The following is a 9,439-nucleotide window of genomic DNA, read 5'->3' as shown; positions in this document are numbered from 1 at the left end:
TATTACAGCCATGTCAATTCAGCAAATAGATTTGGGAGAGGCAGAGAGAGCTGGAGAAAGAGAGAGAGTGAATGACATGAAGAGAACAAGAGGCGGGAGGGTGCGCACATGGACTGGGGGAGGGGGTTCAGTAGCAATAGTCTTTTTGCTAAAGCCCCTGCGGCCCTTACTCAGCATAATATGGCCAGTCAAGTGAATACAACACTTTTAAAAGGCTCTGGCAGCTCTTTCATTAAAGCCTGACCGCGAGGCTTGGTTATAAATAATTTGATATTAAGCACACATATAACAAAAAAAAAGGAAAAAAAAAAGGGTCGGGGAGGGAGAGAGATCATTCCCCAGCCACGAAATAATTATCCGGTTGTGTAATTTTAGCTCCAAGCTTCTGGGGGCTGATGAGGCATCCCAGGGCAGGGACTGGTGAAAAGCATGGTTGTAATATCAGAAGAAGCTCCAATTGCCTGTTAGCGGGCAGGGCAATGTGGGGCTGCCAGCTGGGTGATGCGCTTACCTGCAGTGAGTTGGAGGAGGCTCAAGTACTAGACGAGGGAAATAAGTGCACAGACGGTCACTCATTGTCTCTCTCTTTCACAAACACATGCCCATTAACTGCATCCCACGCACACTGACATTGGCCCAGCCCTAGTTTTGCTTGCAGAACCCTATTTGAATTCCATTGGCAGTGGTCTGCCTGCTTGTCACCCCCTCTCAGGCTGGGGGCATCCCCCTCACGTCAGCTTCCAGGTGTCCCTTTCGGGGACAGTGTAGTGTAGAGGAATTGGGTAATATCCCTTTAACATAGTTTGCAACCCCCCCAGTGGGACTATGTTCTAGTATGGAAGCCACCTTAACCCTAGCAGAGCAGCAGTGTGTAAGTAGCCAGGCCTTGTCTTTTTGCATACAGTTAGTAAACAGGGTTGTATGGAACCCAGCTGTGTCCATGTGGTTTCCTAATCTTCGTAAAGCTGAGTAGAGGGCACAGACACAACCGACAGGGAAGACAGGGAGTGGACACGATATGCCAACCAGGGAAGCTAGGGAAATAAATCTTTGCTGCCGCCTCTGGTGCTGGCATCCTAAAGGTCCCAGGATGGGAGATGGAGGTGATGGGAGGTCAGATGTGTATAGGGTTGCCAGATATCCAGTTTTCGACTGGAACAACTGGTTGAAAAGGGAGCCTGGTGACTCCGGTCAGCACCGCTGACCAGACTGTTAAAAGTCCAGTTGGTGTGGGGCTGGCAGGCTCCGTGCCTAGCTCCTCTGACTCCTAGGCATAGGGGTGGCCACAGGTGCTCTGCATGCTGCTCCTGCCCCAAGCACTGGCTCTGCAGCTCCCATTACCTGGGAACCACGGCCAATGGGAGCTGTGAGGGTGGTGCTCAGGGTGGGGGCAGTGCGTGGAGCCCCCTGCCCACCTCTGTGTCTAGGAGCCAGAGGGACATGCCAGCTGCTTCCTGGGAGCTGCCTGAGATAAGCACCACCTGAAGCCTGCACCCCACACCCCCTCCCATGCCCCAACCCCCTGCTCCAGCCCTGATCCCACTCCTCCACCCAAACTCCCTCCCGGAGCCTGCATCCCCTCCCATGCCCTCCCATCCCCTTCCCCAGCCCAGAGCCCCCTCCTGCACCCCAAACCCTTCATCCCCAGCCCCACCCCAGAGCCTTCACCCCCAGCTGGACCTCTGAAACCCCCCAACCTCCTGCCCCAATATAGTGAAAATGAGCGAGTGAGTGAGGATGGGGGAGAATGAGTGATGGAGGGAGGGGAATAGATTGAGTGGGGGCAAGACCTCATAGAAGGGGCAGGGTGGGGCCTTGGGGAAGGTGTGGGGAGGGGGTAGGGCAAGGGTGTTCAGTTTTCTGTGATTAGAAAGTTGGCAATCCTAGATATGCAATATGGGGCGTTTCAAAGCCCTGTGCCCTGTGCAGCCACGTACCTTAAACCTAAGGCCATCACATATCCTGTGCACAACCACGTCACATGCACACACTTACTCTACACATCCAGATACCTAGTGCACATGCACCCATCTCATCCTATGCACACTGACCCCTTCCTTACCCCCCACTCCCCCATCTGCTTCTGTTGCTGGGTCAGCTTTTGCTCACAGAGTCCTATTCCCTACTGGACGTGGGCTTGCCCATTGCACACCCAGCTCTGGATTTAAAGTAAGCTTGGTGAGGGTAAATGCTAACAAATGTAAGGAAAGCATAAGCATAAGGCTCAATCCTCAGGCCTGACTGACAGCCCAGGAGCTAAGGGAAGGTCTGATACCTTTATGTCCTTTGATCCTGGGGCTGGCTGGAGCCCAGTTCAACCCCATAGAACAAGCTAAGGAAGCCCTGAGGTTGCTCTAGCTTGCATTCACCTACAACAGCCCCCAAAAGTCTGTCTCAGCAGTCAGGGGTTGCTGGAACTCTTAATCATGCTCTTTTCCTCCTGGATATGTCCTCCTTTCCATGGGGCCAGGAAGGAGGTGGAATACAGCCAGCTATCCCAGCCCTATGTCAGTTGGAGAAGATTTCCCTACAGTAGGAGAATCCATGGCCAGCCCACTAAGTTGGCTTTGAAGTTACTTGGTTCCATAGTAAGTCCATAGTGAAGAAACTCCCTTCTCTTGCTATGCTTCATTCCTGACCTGCAACATCACAGTCTTCCAATTCTGAGTCTCCATATAGCGCTCACCATTAAAAGATCCACATTAAACTCATTGGTATTTTGGACATGTGACGTGCTATATAAATGCTAAGTGTGATTTTTGTATGCAGTGTAGCATTGGTCCCAGGATATTAACAACAGGGTGAGTGAGGTAATATCTTTTATTGGACTGACTTCTGTTGATGAGAGACAAGCTTTCAAGCTACACACAGCTTTTCTCTCACCAACAGAAGCTGGTTCAATAAAAGATATTTTGTCACCCACCTTGTCTCTCCATTAATTATTATTATTATTTATTCTTATTTTAGTCAATAGTTACTACACAGTTTCCATCCTTATTTCCCCTTCTAAATATTGGGCAGGAGAAATTGCAGTGTTTGATATAGATGTGGTAACTGCAGGCAAATACTAACATTTTAATGGCCACTGATACAACTCCTAGCCAGTGGTACCCCCTGATGCCCTCCTTTGACTGCTCCCTCCAGTTCTGCTGTACACTTTAATATTCACCTGCAGCACTGTTATTGCAGCGTTGGGTCTTCACACAGCTCTATCCATGCACCTCAGTCCTGACCTGTAGTATCACCTGCTGTTCCAGTCCTGGGTTTCGCTTGAGTTGGTGACAGCCAATTAGGCCAAACCGTGTGGAGATTTTGAGGGAAAGAAGAATGGACTAATCTTCTGTCATGACACCATGACTAAAATCATATTTAAACACAGAGCAAATGCAGCTCCAGCAAAACTGAATCACAAAATCGTTTGACCCACCTAAATGTAGATGGTACAGACTATGTTCATCTTGAGTTAGAGAGTGGGCCATACCTAAGGCCATATTCACTGCTGCGTTACTCCAACTTTAAATTGGTATATTCATGATTGTTATCTGTGTTACCGTAGCACCTAGGAGCCTTAGCCATGGAGCAGAACCCCATTGTGCTAGGTGCTGTATGAACAAACACAGAACAAAAATGGTCCCTGCATCAAAGAGATGATGCCATAGCTTAGTGTTCAACACTGTTTTTAAACAGAGGCTTAACCTGGCCAGCTGCACAGCCTGACCAGTCCAAGTCAGGGCCTAGGTGATACAGCAGCTGACACTGCCCACATTTGGTGATGTTATATGAACAATAGTTTTGTTGTGACTCAAAGGGAAGAATGCCCAACTGAGTCACTGACACTGAGCTCCTCTCTTCCTGAAGCACCTTGGGGCTTGATTGTACCTCTCAGTGGCTTTATTGCGTATTGCTCACATCATGCAATGAGAGAATTAAGGCCCTTTGGTTGATATGTCGACTCTGCAATTAAAAACCCATGGCTGGCCCATGCCAGCTGACTCAGGCTTGGGGGGGTTAGGGCTAAGGGGCTGTTTCATTGCTGTGTAGCTGTTCAGGTTCAGGCTGGAGCCTGGTCTCTAGGACCATGCGAGGTGGGAGGGTCCCAGAGCTCAGGCTGTAGCCTGAGCCTGAACGTTTACACCACAGTTCAACAGCCCCTTAGCCCAAGCCCCACAAACCTGAGTCAGCTGACACGGGCCAACCGTGGGTTTTTAATTGCAGGTTAGACATATCTCCAGACATGGTTTGGCCAGACTCCATCATGCTAGGCTTGAGGGAGATGTGATTGCTCTTTCTCTGTGAGTTCCAATATGGCCCCCTCTGCCATAGTATCTGAACATCTCCCAGAGTTGGTTGCCCAAGATGGTACGGCTGCAAAGGATTCCTTTTTTTAAACCAGTACAAATAAGAACAATCTCCCTGGACAGGCATCACAGTGGTAATCAGGGCCGGATCCAGCTTTTTTGCTGCCTCAAGTGGCGAAGGAAAAAAAAAAAGATAAAGTTGCGACAGGTGGCACTTTGGCTGCAGCTCTACTGCCCTGCTTCATTCTTTGGTGGCAGTTCGGCAGCTGGTCCTTCCTTCTCAGAGGGACTGAGGGACATGCCACCGAATTACTGCTGAAGACTCAGATGTGCTGCCCCTTTCCATTGGCTGCCCCAAGCACCTTCTTCCTGCTCTGGTGCCTGGAGCCGGCCCTGCTGGTAATAAGCAAGCTTTTGACTCTGCTTCTGGATCCAGGGGGAAGAAACCCTCCTAGTATTTAAAGAAAGGCTGCCTTCACCTTGCCAGTTTGCAGGAACATTTTTTCCCATCTGCACCGGAGAGCAGGTTGTATGCTTTTCTTTCAGATGTGGACCTTGTCTTAGTGATTCATGTCTTGGTTGCCTCAGGACAGGGCAACAGCAGTGCCACACCAGCTGTTGTAGAATCTGGCTGCCTGATCAGTATGTTGGACTTCCTGCCAGGTGCACATTGCATTAGTGCTCTGTGATATGCACTGCCTTCCATTTGGTTCAAAGGGTTGGTTTTGTCCTACAAAGCCCTAAATGGTTTGGGCCCTGGTTACCTAAGAAACCGCCTCTCTCACTCTCTGTAATTCTGCAGCAGTTAAAATCAGCAGAGGCATTCAACCTAGCAGCCCCTTGATTCACATGGAGGGAGTTCCCAGCAGGGCATTCTTCATGAAGGGCCCTCATCGCTGGAACCCATTCCTCTCCCTTGTGACAGAACCTGAATATGTTGGTCTCCAGGACAAGCTGCACGGCCTATCTGTTTAGTCTGGATTAGGTCATTTGGGGTGTCAGCAGGTGCAATGGGGGGAGATTTTCCTTTGAGATGGGTTGGGAGGTTTTGCGGATATTATTACAACAAAATTGTTGTTGGATGCTGTGTACACGCAATGTGTAATTGCTTATAGCCAGGGCTAGGCATTTTAACCGAATTTAAATCAGTTGAATAAATAAATAACTTACATTAAATAAACTTGGGTCTTAGTCATTCTTTCTGCAATGTGGTTTTGCTTTAGACCTGGCTACACTATCCCTTAAACTGTTTTCAAGCCCTGTTTGAATGTACAGTTGCTAGTAAGTGGGGGGATAGCTCAGTGGGTTGAGCAAAGGCCTGTTAAACCCAGCGTTGTGAGTTCAATCCTTGAGGGGGCCATTTAAGGATCTGGGGCAAAAATCTGTCTGGGGATTGGTCCTGCTTTGAACACAGGGTTGAACTAGATGATCTCCTGAAGTCACTTCCAACCCTGATAGTCTGTGACTGGGGATGATGTATAAAGCCCTACATCTTTGGGCCCTAGCTTCCCAGGTCAGCAGTGAGTGATTGGAAACCTTTCTCATCTGATGGCTGTATAATAGTCCATGTGAAACTAGTTGGTAGATCTCAGCCCACTTCCTAGTGGGACAGATCACACCATTAAGCAACTGGTACCAGTGGCCAGTCTCAGCAGGAGGCTGGGACTGAATGGGCCTGGGGCTTAGAGTATGGATTTTTCCAGGATGCATTAACAATGTGTTCTTTAGCTGTGGTTGTTTATTTGTTTTGGGTTTTTTCAACCCCCTTGAGCAGATTTCTTCTTCTGTGTCTTGGTTGCATGTGGCTTCAATTATACTGAGTGTTTGTGTGGCTCTGGGTGCAGGGAGAGACTCCGATTCATTACTGTGAAATGTGTTTGATCTCATCTCAGCTTTAAATTTGAAATGGAAATAGCTGAATTTGTCAGTTTGTCAGGTCCCCAAGTAGGCATCTTACCAGAATTTGCCGGCAGGCGTCCCTCCTCCCTTGCCACTCTGCAAAGCTAATACCCACCCCACCCCATGTACCTGCTCTCCCAGCAGGATTGCTTTTCCCTAGTGTACTTTTGCTCCACAGTTGATAATTTCTTATTCATCCTGATGGCAGTTAGCTTCCACTTTTCACTTGATCCCTCCTTGCTCTTCTCCTATTCCTTTCCCTCCTGCCCTGCCTCTCCCTTTGGCTTTATTTAGCTCTAGCATCCCCCCACTTCTGCCACACACACTCACTCTTTCTTGCTGGGTTTTTGGCTCTCTGCCAGGGGAGAGAGGGAAATAAGAGGAGGAAGAGACTTGGAACTTCGCTCATCTCTGCTAGACACTTGCCTGTCCCGGATGTTACAGTGAGCGGAATGTTTAGTCAGTGGAGCAGTAACTTGGGGGCATAGACCACATGGGGTTGGGACAGTGATTTATGGGGGAGGGGGAGGATTCAGAAGAGGCTGGAGTATGGCAATATGGGTGGGGACATTTTATAGAGTACACACAGCTTGTCCATTCCAGGTGGGCAGGTGAATCCAGTGCAGTTTGTTTTTCACATAGATGCCACACCACCGAGTCCGCACAATAACTCCAGAATAGGCTCTGTTTATCTGCCTGATGGCTGCACTCAGACTTCATTGTAGGTAAACACTGAATTCCAGGGCAGGTTCTTTTCCTCCTCTCAAGTGTTGTATCCAGGATCTATTCCAGGCCAGCACAGAAAGTTTTGTGCCAGGCCACTCCCCCCCATTGTTCCCAATGAATCCCCTCCTCTCAGCCTTGGCCCTAGCTGTGAACCAGGTGGGAGAGTGCATAGGGATTTACCCACACTCTGCGAGGCCCTGCTTTGTTGATACTTCCAGCACATTGCTGCAGCCCTCTCCCACTTTGATCTCCCCCTTGCACTTGGAAAGATGAATTAGGGGACTTGGACCTTCTGTGATGAGTGATTGGTTCCCCTCCCAGTGACAGAACTCTTCTGAAGACTACCCTCTCCAAGAGTCAATTCACAAGTGCCTGCCCTAACCCACCCCAGCTTCCCTGAGATAGTGCAGCTCCATAAGGGGAACTCAGCTGGAGGCTCTTCTGCACAGGGCCCCACAAGTCTGGGGTTCTTTCCCCTTGCTTGTCACTGGGGCCAGACTTCATTAACCTTGTCATAATGATCCTTCTGGCTAATATGGCCACCGAGGTCACCCCATGAGTGCAGTTTGGTTTGCAGCACTTTATGGATATCCTTTATTGCTTTGACTGTTACTCCTTTAAGACTGAGCATTCATAGACCCTGCCACCCTGCAGTCACTGATGCCAGGATGGGCCAGTGACTGTATTTCACTAACTCTGGAGCAAGAGGAATTTGATTCATTTCTGAGTTAATCTATCACTCTTTGGCATCCTTTCAAGATGGACCTCTTGCTGTAATTGCAGGACAGGGAGAGAGCAGGGAAGGAGAGTTCAATTTATTCCATTAACATTCTTAAAACATTTTAATTACAATAAAAATTGAAAATGTTTTTCATGTGAAAAAGACGCTGGCTTTCTCGGCTCCTCTAGGTCCTCCTACAGAGACACCCTCCGCACAGTCTCTCTGCAGCTTTTTCCCCACCACACTGCTGCTGCCTTTCTTTCTCCCTCATTGCACCACATCACTACTAACCTTTCCTTCCCTATGTAGCTGTTTCCTTCCACCGGACCCACCTTCCACAGCATTCACAGCCCTGGGGATTCAGTGGCCAAAGCCCAGCAGTTAAACCAAGGATACATCACACAAGGCAGCACAGAGCACTCATCACTTGTCCTGGCTCACCACCACACTTCCAACCTGGAGGACTGAGGCTTGGGAATAAGATTTTGGCCAGGCATTATATTCACTAACCCCTCTGACCAGCGGCCCTGACTTCTTCAGCATTCCAAGGCCCATAAGGAGAGAAAGATACAAAATCAGGAATTAGATTCAAGGTCTCTTTCATAGGACAGGGCAGAGCACAGAACTAATATCTAAACCACTTGTCCTGGTCACCACAGTATGTCTGGCCCTGAGAAGAAAGAGACCAGAGTTGCTCAGGAATCAGATTTCAGGTCACTTTCCCAGAGCAATTCAGAGCCACCACAGTGTTCCCAGTCCAGGGAATGAGGGACCAGGAATCAGCCCAGAGTCTCCTGCATTGCTTTGGAGAGAACTAATGGTTGAAACCAGACTCCTAGCAGTAGGGATCCCAGCAATACTCCGCTGCCCATGTACCATAGGCAAGAGACCGGGGCCTGAGAATCAGATTTGGATTTTCTCACAAGAGACAGCACAGAGCATCAGCCACCTGGTTCTCAAAGCCAGCCACTGCAGCAATCCCCAGATGAAAATGGGGATGAGAAAGTGGGGTCTCCTCCTGAGATCTGGGACCACCTGCCTAAGGCATCACTGAATGCTGCCCATGCTGCTGTCTCCTCTACTGTCAAAAAACAACCCCAAGAAACACAAATGCCCTCCACAAAGCAGCAGAGGCTGCTGTCTGCAGTGTACAAGCAATTGGCTCATATTCATCTCACACAGAAAACATAATTAAAGCTGCCCGGTCTCCCTTATTGGAGGAGCAGGAGAGCAATGAATAGTGGGAAGGGAGGCAGCAAAAAGCAAACTAATCTCTCTTTGACTTTATTTTTAAGCAATTTTTTTTTAGCCCTGGTGAAAAGTGCCAGATTGGCAGCCCAGCAGCTGCAAGTCCTCTATTTACTCACAGGCTGCTCACCGCATCCCCGGCACTAGCACGGCACAAGTGCTGCTGCTGCTGCAGGGCCGCTCTTCCCCTTCCCTCTTTAAAGGAGCAGACTCCAGCTAGTAGATTGGAGGGATGGCACTTCCCTACCTCCCAGGGCTGTGGGGAGGACAAATCCATTCTTGCATAGGAGACATGGTGATACCTTGGGATGGGGTAACAGAGATGAATAATAGAAAAGGTAACATCACCCTCTCTCTCCCTGCATTCTCCTCTCTCTTGCCCTCTCCCTACGCTCATTCTCCCAACCCATCTCTCCAACCCTCCTCCTCACTCCCTTGTTCTCTGTCACTTTCCTTTTCTCCCTTCCCACTGCCCTACTCTCTGCTCTTTAGACTCCAGTTTGTAATGTTAGCCTTGGAGCTCTAAAGAGACAGGCTGCGCATCACT

Source organism: Gopherus flavomarginatus, chromosome 1, assembly GCF_025201925.1.
Source record: "Gopherus flavomarginatus isolate rGopFla2 chromosome 1, rGopFla2.mat.asm, whole genome shotgun sequence".
Taxonomy (NCBI): domain Eukaryota; kingdom Metazoa; phylum Chordata; order Testudines; family Testudinidae; genus Gopherus; species Gopherus flavomarginatus.
Note: the sequence above shows the minus strand (reverse complement) of the source record.